At 38.0% G+C, this 10940-nt stretch overlaps 1 pseudogene; it reads right to left on the bottom strand.

The window, feature by feature from the left end:
* Positions 1-1147: 1147 nt before the first annotated feature.
* LOC122650521 lies at positions 1148-8875 on the bottom strand (annotated as a pseudogene).
* Positions 8876-10940: the final 2065 nt, after the last annotated feature.

Raw genomic sequence — 10940 nt, 5'->3', positions numbered from 1 at the left:
CTCTTTTGCTCATTCTGGGAGTTTGAAGTAGTAAAAGACTTATGTTACTTAATATCAAGGCAAGGCCATGCTTGTACTAAGAGAAGCAGTATAGTTTATCCAAGGCAGCTTCTCTGTGCTTTTTTATTTTTCTTAATTTCAATGTTCTTACTCAAGCTTTCATGGAGGTATGTTGGCCTATTTCTGGAAATCGATGATTAGGTTGTTCATCTTAATCTTGAAGGACTATTGTTGCATATGAGTTTGGTCGAGAGAATATTTCTAGTTTGTTCATCTTAATCTTGAAGGACTATTGTTGGGAGGATACTATTACTATGCGTTGGAAGGATAACGATATTATTACTATGCAAGTGGTTTTTAAGGATGCTTGAAATGTATTTATGTTTTATGTTTGTTGGCTTCCAATTTATCAAAGGACAAGCATCATAAGTCAATACTTGGAAGTTGGGCAAAAATGGTAAAATTTCAAGAAGTTGGAGGGGAAAAAAAACCCAAGTTATTTGCTGTATCTATCACGTTATGGTTTAGCTTCTATTGTGGAACCTTTGTAAAAGCTTGGAGATATGATGCTTCTTTGCTTAAGCTTTGATGGGAACAAAAATTCTTCCTCTTATATTATTAATTGGTATTGAGCATAAATTGGAAAGATCTATGATGGATACTGGAAAGATAAATTTTTTAAATTTGTGGTTCTATCCAAAATTTGACCCCTTTGGTTCCTGCTTTTTACTTTTGCATGAGCTTTATCTTTGGTGGTTCAGCTCAATGAAGACAAAAGGACTTGAAGAGAGCTACAACAGTAGAGCAAAGAAATTGTAGAAGGAAAACTAGACTATCCCAATCAAACCAAAAATTGAAGAGCCTGAACTAACCAGGTTTAGGACCCTTTGACTGAAAAGAAAATGTAATGAATTGCAACTTGAATATTTTAGCATTTTGTTCTCTCCAACGATTCCATTGAAGTAACTAAAATTAGTATCTTTTCGTTGCAACTAAAGCATTTATTTATCAAAAAAGAAAAACAATTGCTAGTTCTGGGGCATTATCTAAGATAAGCCAAAATAGTTAAAGGAATGGAGCCCCATTCTAACTTTCTTCTCTATTCATTTTCATCCTACTGAGAGTTGAGAACCCAAATTCAAATTCATCAAAATCTTCTTCCTCTCCATTCTCTTCCACTGACTGGCTCAAAATCAGAAGCATCTACCTCAACTTCAGCAGGACCAACAGGTCTTACAAGGTAATCTGTTCTCATATCCTCCTGTGTAATTAACATAACATAATGTCAGAAATCAAGACAGCTAGAACACGAGATCAGGAATGCAACATAAGAAAAGTATGCACATTAAGAGGTGACAAAAAAAAAAAAAAAGAGAGAAAGAAAAATATTCCAACCAAATCATCAGACTCCAAAAAGAAAACAAAATAAATATATGTTAATATGAATGGATCGCATATGCCAAAAGAGAACCCTATCTGGGCAGTGGTGTAGTTAGTTAGTTACTAATAAACCAGCAAATTAAATAGGGCAATACACACAACCAAAAAAACCTATAAAATCCCAACCTATAAATAAAAAAAATTAAGATTACCCACATGTATTTGAAATAACCCACACCGCAATTGGAATGGGAAAAAAATGTGCTTGAGGTATAGATAGTGGAAATCACATGCAAGGGATGTAGAGGAGATATATGAAGCTTCTTGGTTTCAGTTGTGATTTTTTTTTTTTTTTTTGATAGGTAGGGGGGGTATGTAGGATGTGAACCAAGAGGCTTGAACTCAAGACCTCCCGGTAGCAATGGGCTTCTTGGTTTCAACTGTGATTGATTCTATGTAGCCTTCATTGTTGGCCATCTAGAAAATGCTTCCTCTAGTAGTCCATTAAATTATTTCCTAGCCTATAGTCCATTAAATTATTTACTGTCAGGCTATCAGCAGCAGTGGTGTAGTTAGATAATTGCCTTCATTAAAAAAAAAAAAAAACAGAAGAAAACCTGATTTCTTCTTCTCTAAATCAAATATATATGTAGAAAACAGGCCCTGTTTAAAATCAAATGAAAGATGTTAACCAAATCAAAATCCAAAAAGAGTTCAATAAATTGACATGAACATCCAACAACACAACATTGTCTAAGAAATACCACTCTTGGCTAGATCATCAACCACATCATTTCCAAATCTTGGTCCTAGGGAATGAGATGTTCATTAGGGAAGCCAAAGCCCAAAACTCTATGAGATAGAGAATCTTCCAGCTCCTAGGGAGGTTAGCTCAAAAATTGATTAACAAGTTTAGTAGTTAAACTCAACACATGAATATACTAAGTTTTCTTTTCATGCAAAGGGTTACATCATCTTTTCTTTGGACAGGGAGGAGGATGAAGAGTCCTCCCAAAACATAGAAGCCTAGTATAATTATATGTTCCACTGTAGATTCAAAATCATGGAAAAGCATGTATTTGAGAAGGTAGAAGATAAGAATTAAAGAAATAAGAAGGCATTACAGAAAACCACTTGTACTACTCATTTAACATTGTTTTCACCTGTCATTTGAGAAATTGTTCCTGATATGCAAATAAAATGCTAGTATCCAACTTTAACCTAACAGTCACTCATCTAGCAATTGAGATCAGAATATCAATTCAAGAGCTATTACTGACCCCAAAAGTGTAAACTTTCTCTATTATGAAATATGGTTGTTTTCATCACATGTCCCAAGTTGTTGGTCTAAGCAGGCAACCCAATATTTTGGATAACTTCTGAAATGTCTCAAATTCCAAGCCTCTCTGGTCATGTTCAAAACTACCCCAACAATCTATGCAACATCAGCTTGCCAAGTTTAGTATGAGAATAATAGAAGGCCTTAAACTGCATAAACAAACAGGATTTCATTTTCTTTTCCAATAGCTAGGTGAATTAATCCAAGAACCTTCAATTGGTATGAAAACTGGGATACAGTTCAGGTTTCACAGTCCAACAACCTTCAATTAAATTATTTCCTAGCCTATAGTCCATCATTCATGAACATATCAGCCTGAATTTACAAATAAAGGAGGTCATGTGTTCATCCACTTGTGCTTAGTACATAATAGGGAAGAAAGACAACCGATGATTTATAAGTTCAAACAATTTAAGTGACACAAATGGCTAAACTGGGAAGAGAGCAAGACAGAGCACCCACAAAAGGTTCAGAAATCGATACAAAAATGACAAAAAAATAAAAACACAAACAAAAACAGAGGCAATGTAAAGAAATCAGATCTTCTACCATTTTCCCTTTCTCTGTAACTGATTTGGTTCCAAATCGACACAATAATGGCAAAAAAAAAAAAAAAACAAAGAAAGTGAGAGGGAGATATTGTAACGCCCCAAAACCCAAACGATCAGATTTCGGGTTGTTAACTCAAATTAACCTGTTGAACCTCAAAACAACACAATGGACACCTAAGATAAAATTTTCATTTAGACAGTCATTAAATTTAAAACTGAATAAACGTCCAAGTCCTTCAAAGGAGAAACATAACCAATATTCCAAAACCAAATAAACTGAAATAATGTCAAGTTCAACATAGACTGTCCAACTCATGGGACATAAAGTACTACTCTGAAAAAATAATCCAAAAGGTTTCTCTTGGGCAAACTCCTCCAAATCACTCGCGCTCAAGCACACTTCCCCAAGGTTCTCTGGCTATATCTACGTCCTCAACTCAAGCCTGGCCAAAACCTTCATCTGCAAAACATCACATTCTGCCTGAGTTGTGGAACTTAATAGGCTACCTTATAAAGAAAGAAGTGCTTGCGAAGATATGATATCAATGGCACAAGGACGAAATGTAATGTATGCAAGTGTATTTTTTTTCTTTTATAATTTTTAAAAAAATACGATACTCATAAATTTTATTTCAAAAAGATCCAAATCAAATGACAACCATACTAAAATTCATAGAGACGGGCAAAACTCACCAAAAATAACTAGTGGTACGAGTATAGCCCACTAGGTTCTTTTATCAATACAGCATGAATACTAATGCCAGCCTGTTCCCGTTCCTTACCTGTCATAAGGTGGGACAGGACTTGTAAAACAATTTGTTCCAAAGGTAAAGGGCTTTCACCTCCCATACCGTCGTACGGGTTTCTAGTGAGAAGCAACAAAAGGGACTCTACCGGTAGGACCATAACCATCTTTTTGGGCAGCCACCCCCAAGGACTAATAAATCAACCCCACTTTCGGCTCGATTGTATTCTCAAAACATAATAGTGTAAAACCATATATCGGTGTACTGAACTGATTCATGAAATAAAACCAAGCATAACTTTAATGTACGTAAAAGCATGTGTGCCAAAAAAACAAACAGAATTATGACACTACCTAACTCGGCATAGACCAAAAAAAACGGAGTTTAAATAAAACTGCAGAATTATTAATGGATAAAATTTCAAATCAAAGATTAAATCGAAACTGCAGGATTTTATGAATAGAATTTCAGAAATAGAAACTAAAGCAGAAATGCAGAATTTTATAAACAGAATTTTCGAAATAGAAACTAAAGCAGAAATGCAGAATTTTTATAAACAGAATTTCAGAAACAGAATTTAAAGCAGAAGTGCAGAATTTTATAAACAGAATTTCAGAAATAGAAACTAAAGCAGAAATGCAGAATTTTATGAACGAAATTTCAGAACAGAAACTAGAGCAGAAATGCAGAATTTTATGAACGGAATTTCAGAACAGAAACTAGAGTAGAATTAAAACAGAAATGCAGTATTTTATTTTATTTTATTTTTTTAAGCAGTATATGGAATCAAAACAATATTTTAAGCATCATAACGGTATATGGAACCAAAACAGCATTTTTGTACTACCTGGGTGGATAGTATACTTAGAGTTGTGTGCCTCTTCCAAAATCGTTCTCTTCTTCAACATCCTTTGGAACACAAAGTCTCCCTTGAAACCATATACTTCCATCTTCCCTTATGAGAAATCTGGATGAGAAGCTAAGTTTGACTTGACTTTTTCCAAGAAAGGATCTCCACACTACTTTGCCTTAATCTAACTCATAAGAGTTGGTTTCTCTCTGAAACTCGCAATCAGAGATTTCTCCTTCCTACAATGCACATGCAAACCTAGTTCGCTAAACCCTTCCAATAGTTTCCATTCTTTGCTCATCAAGCTTGCCAATCTTGCAGCTGGTTGTCTACTGAGGGCATCGGCCACTACATTTGACTTGCCAGGGTGATAATTAATAGAAAAAACATAATCCTCAAGGAATTCCACCCAATGCCTCTGCCTCATGTTTAATTTCTTCTGCGAGAAGATATACTTCAAGCTCTTGTGGTCAGTGAAGACTTCAAATTTTTCACCATATAGGTAATGTCGCCATATCTTCAAAACACCACAGCTGCCAGTTCCAAATCATGAGTTGGGTAATTGACTTCATGTGTCTTCAATTGCCTTGATGCATAAACAATAACCCTTCCTCCTTGCATCAAGACACAACCCAAACCCCTCTTCGATGCATCACAATAAACCACTAATTCTTCATTTCTGAAAGGTAGGGTGAGTACAGGGGCTGTTGTCAATCTCTTCTTCAATTCCACAAAGCTCTCCTCACACTCCATTGTCCACACAAACTTCTCATTCTTCCTAGTCAACTTAGTTAGCGGAGCTGAAATCTTAGAAAACCCTTCCACAAACCTTCTGTAATAACTTGCCAGGCCCAAAAAGCTTCTATCCTCCGATGCTGTAGCCAGCCTTGACCAATTTACCACTGCTTCAATTTTTATTGGATCCATAGATATCCCTTCTTTAGACACTACATGTCCCAAGAAGCTCACCTTAGTGAGCCAAAACTCGCACTTCGAGAGTTTGACGAACAATTGGTTATTCTGCAGTAATTGCAACACCGTTCTCAGGTGCTCACTATGTTCCACCTCCGATTTTGAGTATACCAAGATGTCATCGATGAATATAATAACAAAATGGTCCAAGTGCGCATTGAACACCCGATTCATCAAGTGCATAAAAGCTGCTGGTGCGTTGGTTAACCCGAAAGGCATAACGATGAACTCATAATGTCCATACCTTGTTCTAAATGCCGTCTTTGACACATCTTCCTCCTTGAACTCAACTGGTGGTAACCAGATCTGAGATCAATCTTAGAGAAGAATTATGCTCCCTGAAGTTGATCAAACAGGTCATTAATCCTTGGCAAAGGGTACCTGTTCTTAATTGTTGCTTTATTCAATTGTCGGTAGTCTATGCACATCCTCATGCTACCGTCTTTCTTCTTCACAAAAAGGACCGGAGCACCCCAGGTTGAAGTACTCGGCCTGATAAAACCCCTATCCATAAGCTTGTCCAGTTGATTCTTAAGTTCTTTAAGTTCAGAAGGGGCCATACGGTACGGTGTTCTAGAAATAGGTGCAGTCCTAGGCACCAACTCAATAGTGAACTCTACCTCTCTTACAGGAGGCAAGCCTGGTAATTCCTCTGGAAATATGTCTGGAAAATCTCTCACTACCGGTATTTCTTCAACGTTCACCTTATCTTTGTCTACCTTACTCACACTAGCGAGGTAGCACTCACAACCTCCATCCAGCATCTGCTCCGCTCGCAAAGCCGAAATCAACCTAATGCCGCTTCGTCTTTTTATTCCCTTGAACTGGAATGTTGGTCTACCAGGTATCTCGAACGAGACCAACTTGTTAAAATAGTCGACTTTAGCATGGTATGCTGCTAACCAGTTCATGCCCAAGATAGCGTGGAAGTCTTCTAGATTTAGCACAATAAGGTCTACCACAAGTTCTTCTTCTCCTATCCCCACAATGCAATTCTTATACACCCAATTTGCCTCCACTATATCTCCTACTGGTGTTTCTACTCGTAAGGAGAATTCTAATTTGTTGGGTTCTTTGTTCAACTTGTTAGCAAACACAGCAGATTAAAGGAATGGGTTGCCCTCGGATCAATTAATACATGAGCTGTAATACTAGAAAGAGATAGGGTACTTTCTATGACGGCCTCATTATCCTTCACATCTTGAAGGTTCATGGAATAAAGCCTCCCCTGACGAGTTTGTTGACCGCCCCCTTGCTTGTTGCTCTGGTTTTGTCCTTGTAGAGGGTTTTGACGTTTGTCTTGCTGAAATGTCTTCTTCGGATTAGGACATTCACTGACCCTGTGTCCCTGCTGCCCACAACCAAAGCATGCATTGATAAGCTTGAAACAAGTTCCTCCGTGATGTTTACCACAGTGAGTACAGATAGGGTGCTGACTCTGAACATTTGTTGATGCACCCTGAACCTTCGGCTTCTTCCCTGGAGGAGCTTGAGCCTTAGAGCCACCACTGCGGTTCTTGTTCTGCTGAGCTCTGACAGATTGTAACTCATTGTCCCCCTTTTCCACGGCATACGCCTTTCCTACCACTACTGCAAAAGTTTTCAACTCGAAAAGTGACACCTTATTCTTCAAAAATGTTTGGAGACCTCTAACAAACTTGTCTGCTTTCAATTCTTCAATTGCTACCATGTGTGGAGCATAGTGGCACAGCTGGGAGAATCTGGATTCATACTGAGCCACAGTAATGTTCCCCTGCTTCAAATCCATGAACTCTCCAGCCAAACTATTCTGAACATGTGCGGAAAAATACTTCTCGTTGAACAAATCCTTGAACAGCTGCCATGTCAAAGGCGGACTTTCTACCGTACGAAATCTTTCCACTCCCTTCCACCACAACTTGGCGTCACCAGATAGTTTGAACACCGCCAACTTGACTTTTTGATCATCCGTGCAGTCTAGTATGCTGAAGATGTCTTCAAGGTGTACAATCCACTAGTCCGCTTCACATGGTTCTAGGTTTCCTTCAAACCGTCGTGGGTCAAAATCCTTAAATGCCTTCATCAATCGGTGGAGATCGTTCGCAGCTCTTCTTGCATACATGGTTTCCTAGTAACAACAAAATTCATCTTAGGGTAAGACACAGACAAAATATAGAAAGTCTATTCTACCCAACCTTAAGGTGTAATTCTCACATCACCCTAGGACCACTAAACCTAGGCTCTGATACCAATCTGTAACGCCCCAAAACCCAAATGATCGGATTTCGGGTTGTTAACTCAAATTAACCTGTTGAACCTCAAAACAACACAATGGACACCTAAGATAAAATTTTCATTTAGACAGTCATTAAATTTAAAACTGAATAAACGTCCAAGTCCTTCAAAGGAGAAATATAACCAATATTCCAAAACCAAATAAACTAAAATAATGTCAAGTTCAACATAGACTGTCCAACTCATGGAACATAAAGTACTACTCTAAAAAAATAATCGAAAAGGTTTATCTTGGGAAAACTCCTCCAAATCACTCACGCTCAAGCACACTTCCCCAAGGTTCTCTGGTTATATCTATGTCCTCAACTCAAGCCTAGCCAAAACCCTCATCTGCAAAACATCACATTCTGCCTGAGTTGTGGAACTCAATAGGCTACCTTATAAAGAAGGGAAAATATCACGTACCTCCCCTGAGGTATGACTTATGTACACTTTTACCCGTGAGGTTTGGGAAATTCCACGTACCTCCCCTGCTTTCCAAACTAAGTAACATAAAGGCCCACTCCGTTAACTATTCGTGTTAGTTGCGAATGGTAGGCATTTTTAGATCTTCTTATGACCAATATACCCTTACAAGGGTTGGGGTAAAGAAAAGGCTTCCCTCTTCCATTTCTCGACTCAAACCCCTGCCGCTTGAACGTGCACCTGCAACTGCTCAAGCACACCTGCAAATCCTCAAGAACATCTGCGATTGGTCTTCAACTGCAGCAAGAACTTCTTCCATTCCTCTTCCACTTCTCAAGAAGACCTCCAAATACCGCATCATCGCGCCATTTTTGCACTGGAAGCCATAATCTAGATATTTGCTCTTTGGAAGCTACCCATCACTGGAGGAGTGATGATTTAGCAGCATAGGTCTTCATCACAACCTGGAAATCTTCGACCAAAAACACAGCAGCACCAGAATAGAACTTTTCTAGGTAAAACCCCATCCATTAATTTCAGTTTTGTTAGTTTACTTCTGCAACTTTATATCGAATAAACCCTAAACCCAAAATTTTTGATGTCTTGTACAGGATTCAGTTGTAGCAAATCCTCATCACAGCCTGCATTTCATCTTCGTGAAACCATCTCTGTTATATATTTCACACCCAAAATTTTTTATGTCTTGGCTCTCATCTTGGAATTCTGTTTATTATATAGGCAGTTGTATAATTTCCATTGGATTTTATAGTGTTATAACATTATATATACTATTTATAGTGTTATAACATTATATATACTATCTATTGGATTTGTTTAGTAACCATAGATATATGTGTAATGATGTATTTTATATACTGTATTTGTACCATTGGTTGTGTTTATGTTGACAGGCATAATTGTGAAGAATGGACAGAACAGTGTGCAAAATAGTGTATCACTATGTCAATGCTCAGTCTCGAGTGGTAGATGTGGACAGATTTGGCTATCTTGAGATGATTGGTGACATATCTAACACAGTACTACGTTATATACCCAAAGATAGATCAGTGACTTTTTCTGTGAAATATATAATAGCTGATAAAAAAGAAGTAACCATGGAGACTGACAGGGATGTGATGAGGATGTTTGAAATGGCTGCAAAGGAATTGGATGACCTCAACCTGTATATGTACGATGTGGTAGTTAGTGAGCAAACTGCAAGTATTAACATAAATGGACACTCACTTTCAGTGATTGGGGGTGATGTTGTAGTTGATAGACCAAAAGCTGGAGAGCCACTAGTTTCTCCTGTTGATGAAGAGCAAAACATAAGTACGCTTGGTGCTAATAGGAGACGAACAACAAGTGTAAGGAGGGGTGGTGCTACTCTACATACACCCAACTTAAATAGGGAAGCTGCCAGTGCTAGTACACCAATTTTAAGGAGAGATAGTGTCAATACATCTGGAAAGAGAGATACTAGTACCTCTTATGTAAATGCGGGAAATGCTACTATGAAGGCTGATTTTACTCACACTGTTGTGCTTGGGTCAAGGAATGGTTCTCCTGATGGGGTTACATTTTACAACAAGAGCACAACAAGTATGATGGAACAACATATGTCATTTGAAAAGGTTGACATGTCTAGTGGATGTGTAAGCATGGGTGGTGGATTTATTAAAGCTTCTACCATTGGTTCTACCAGTATTGAGGAAAATAATGCTTCACCTAGCAAGATGTCCGTCAAGGATAGTACTGAAGTTCAAGAGATGAGTGATGAAGATTGGGACGTTGGAGAATCAGATGATATATCTAAGAGTACAGATGATAGTGGAGATGAAGGAAGTGATGATGATGTGGAAAAGGATGAAGGAATAGAGGACAATATTGATGAAGATGATGATATTTCAGAATCTCAATCTGAAGGAAGAGATAATGGAAGTGAGGAGGATGTGGACAAAAAGATCAGATTAGAAGTTGGTCAAGAATTTAAGAATGTGACACATTTTAGGGAGGTACTAGTTGATTATGAAGTGCAAGAGGGCTTCCATGCATTGAGACAAAAAAATGAGAAATCCAGGGTTACTGCAATCTATGAGGGAAAAGGATGTACATGGAGGATCCATGCATCACCTCTGGCCAGGGATGGGATCACATATGTGATCAAAACACTTATTGATAAGCACACTTGCAAGAGATTTGGGGCCAACAAGCATGTAAATTCGGTATGGATAGCTAAGAAACTTGCTCCCAACCTGAGGGTAGACCTAGACATGAGTAACCAGGTCATGGAACACTTTTTGAAAGAAAAATACAATGTGGAGTCTAATAGAATGAGACTATAGAGGGCTAAGTGGAGATCAAGGGAAGAAATTGAAGGAAGTCATGTAAAGTCCTATAAGAAGGTGGAAAAATATGGGGAG

This window comes from Telopea speciosissima, chromosome 1 (assembly GCF_018873765.1).
Source record: "Telopea speciosissima isolate NSW1024214 ecotype Mountain lineage chromosome 1, Tspe_v1, whole genome shotgun sequence".
Lineage (NCBI taxonomy): Eukaryota > Viridiplantae > Streptophyta > Magnoliopsida > Proteales > Proteaceae > Telopea > Telopea speciosissima.
The sequence above is the reverse complement of the archived record's forward strand: the minus strand, read 5'-3'. Positions and strand labels throughout refer to the sequence as shown.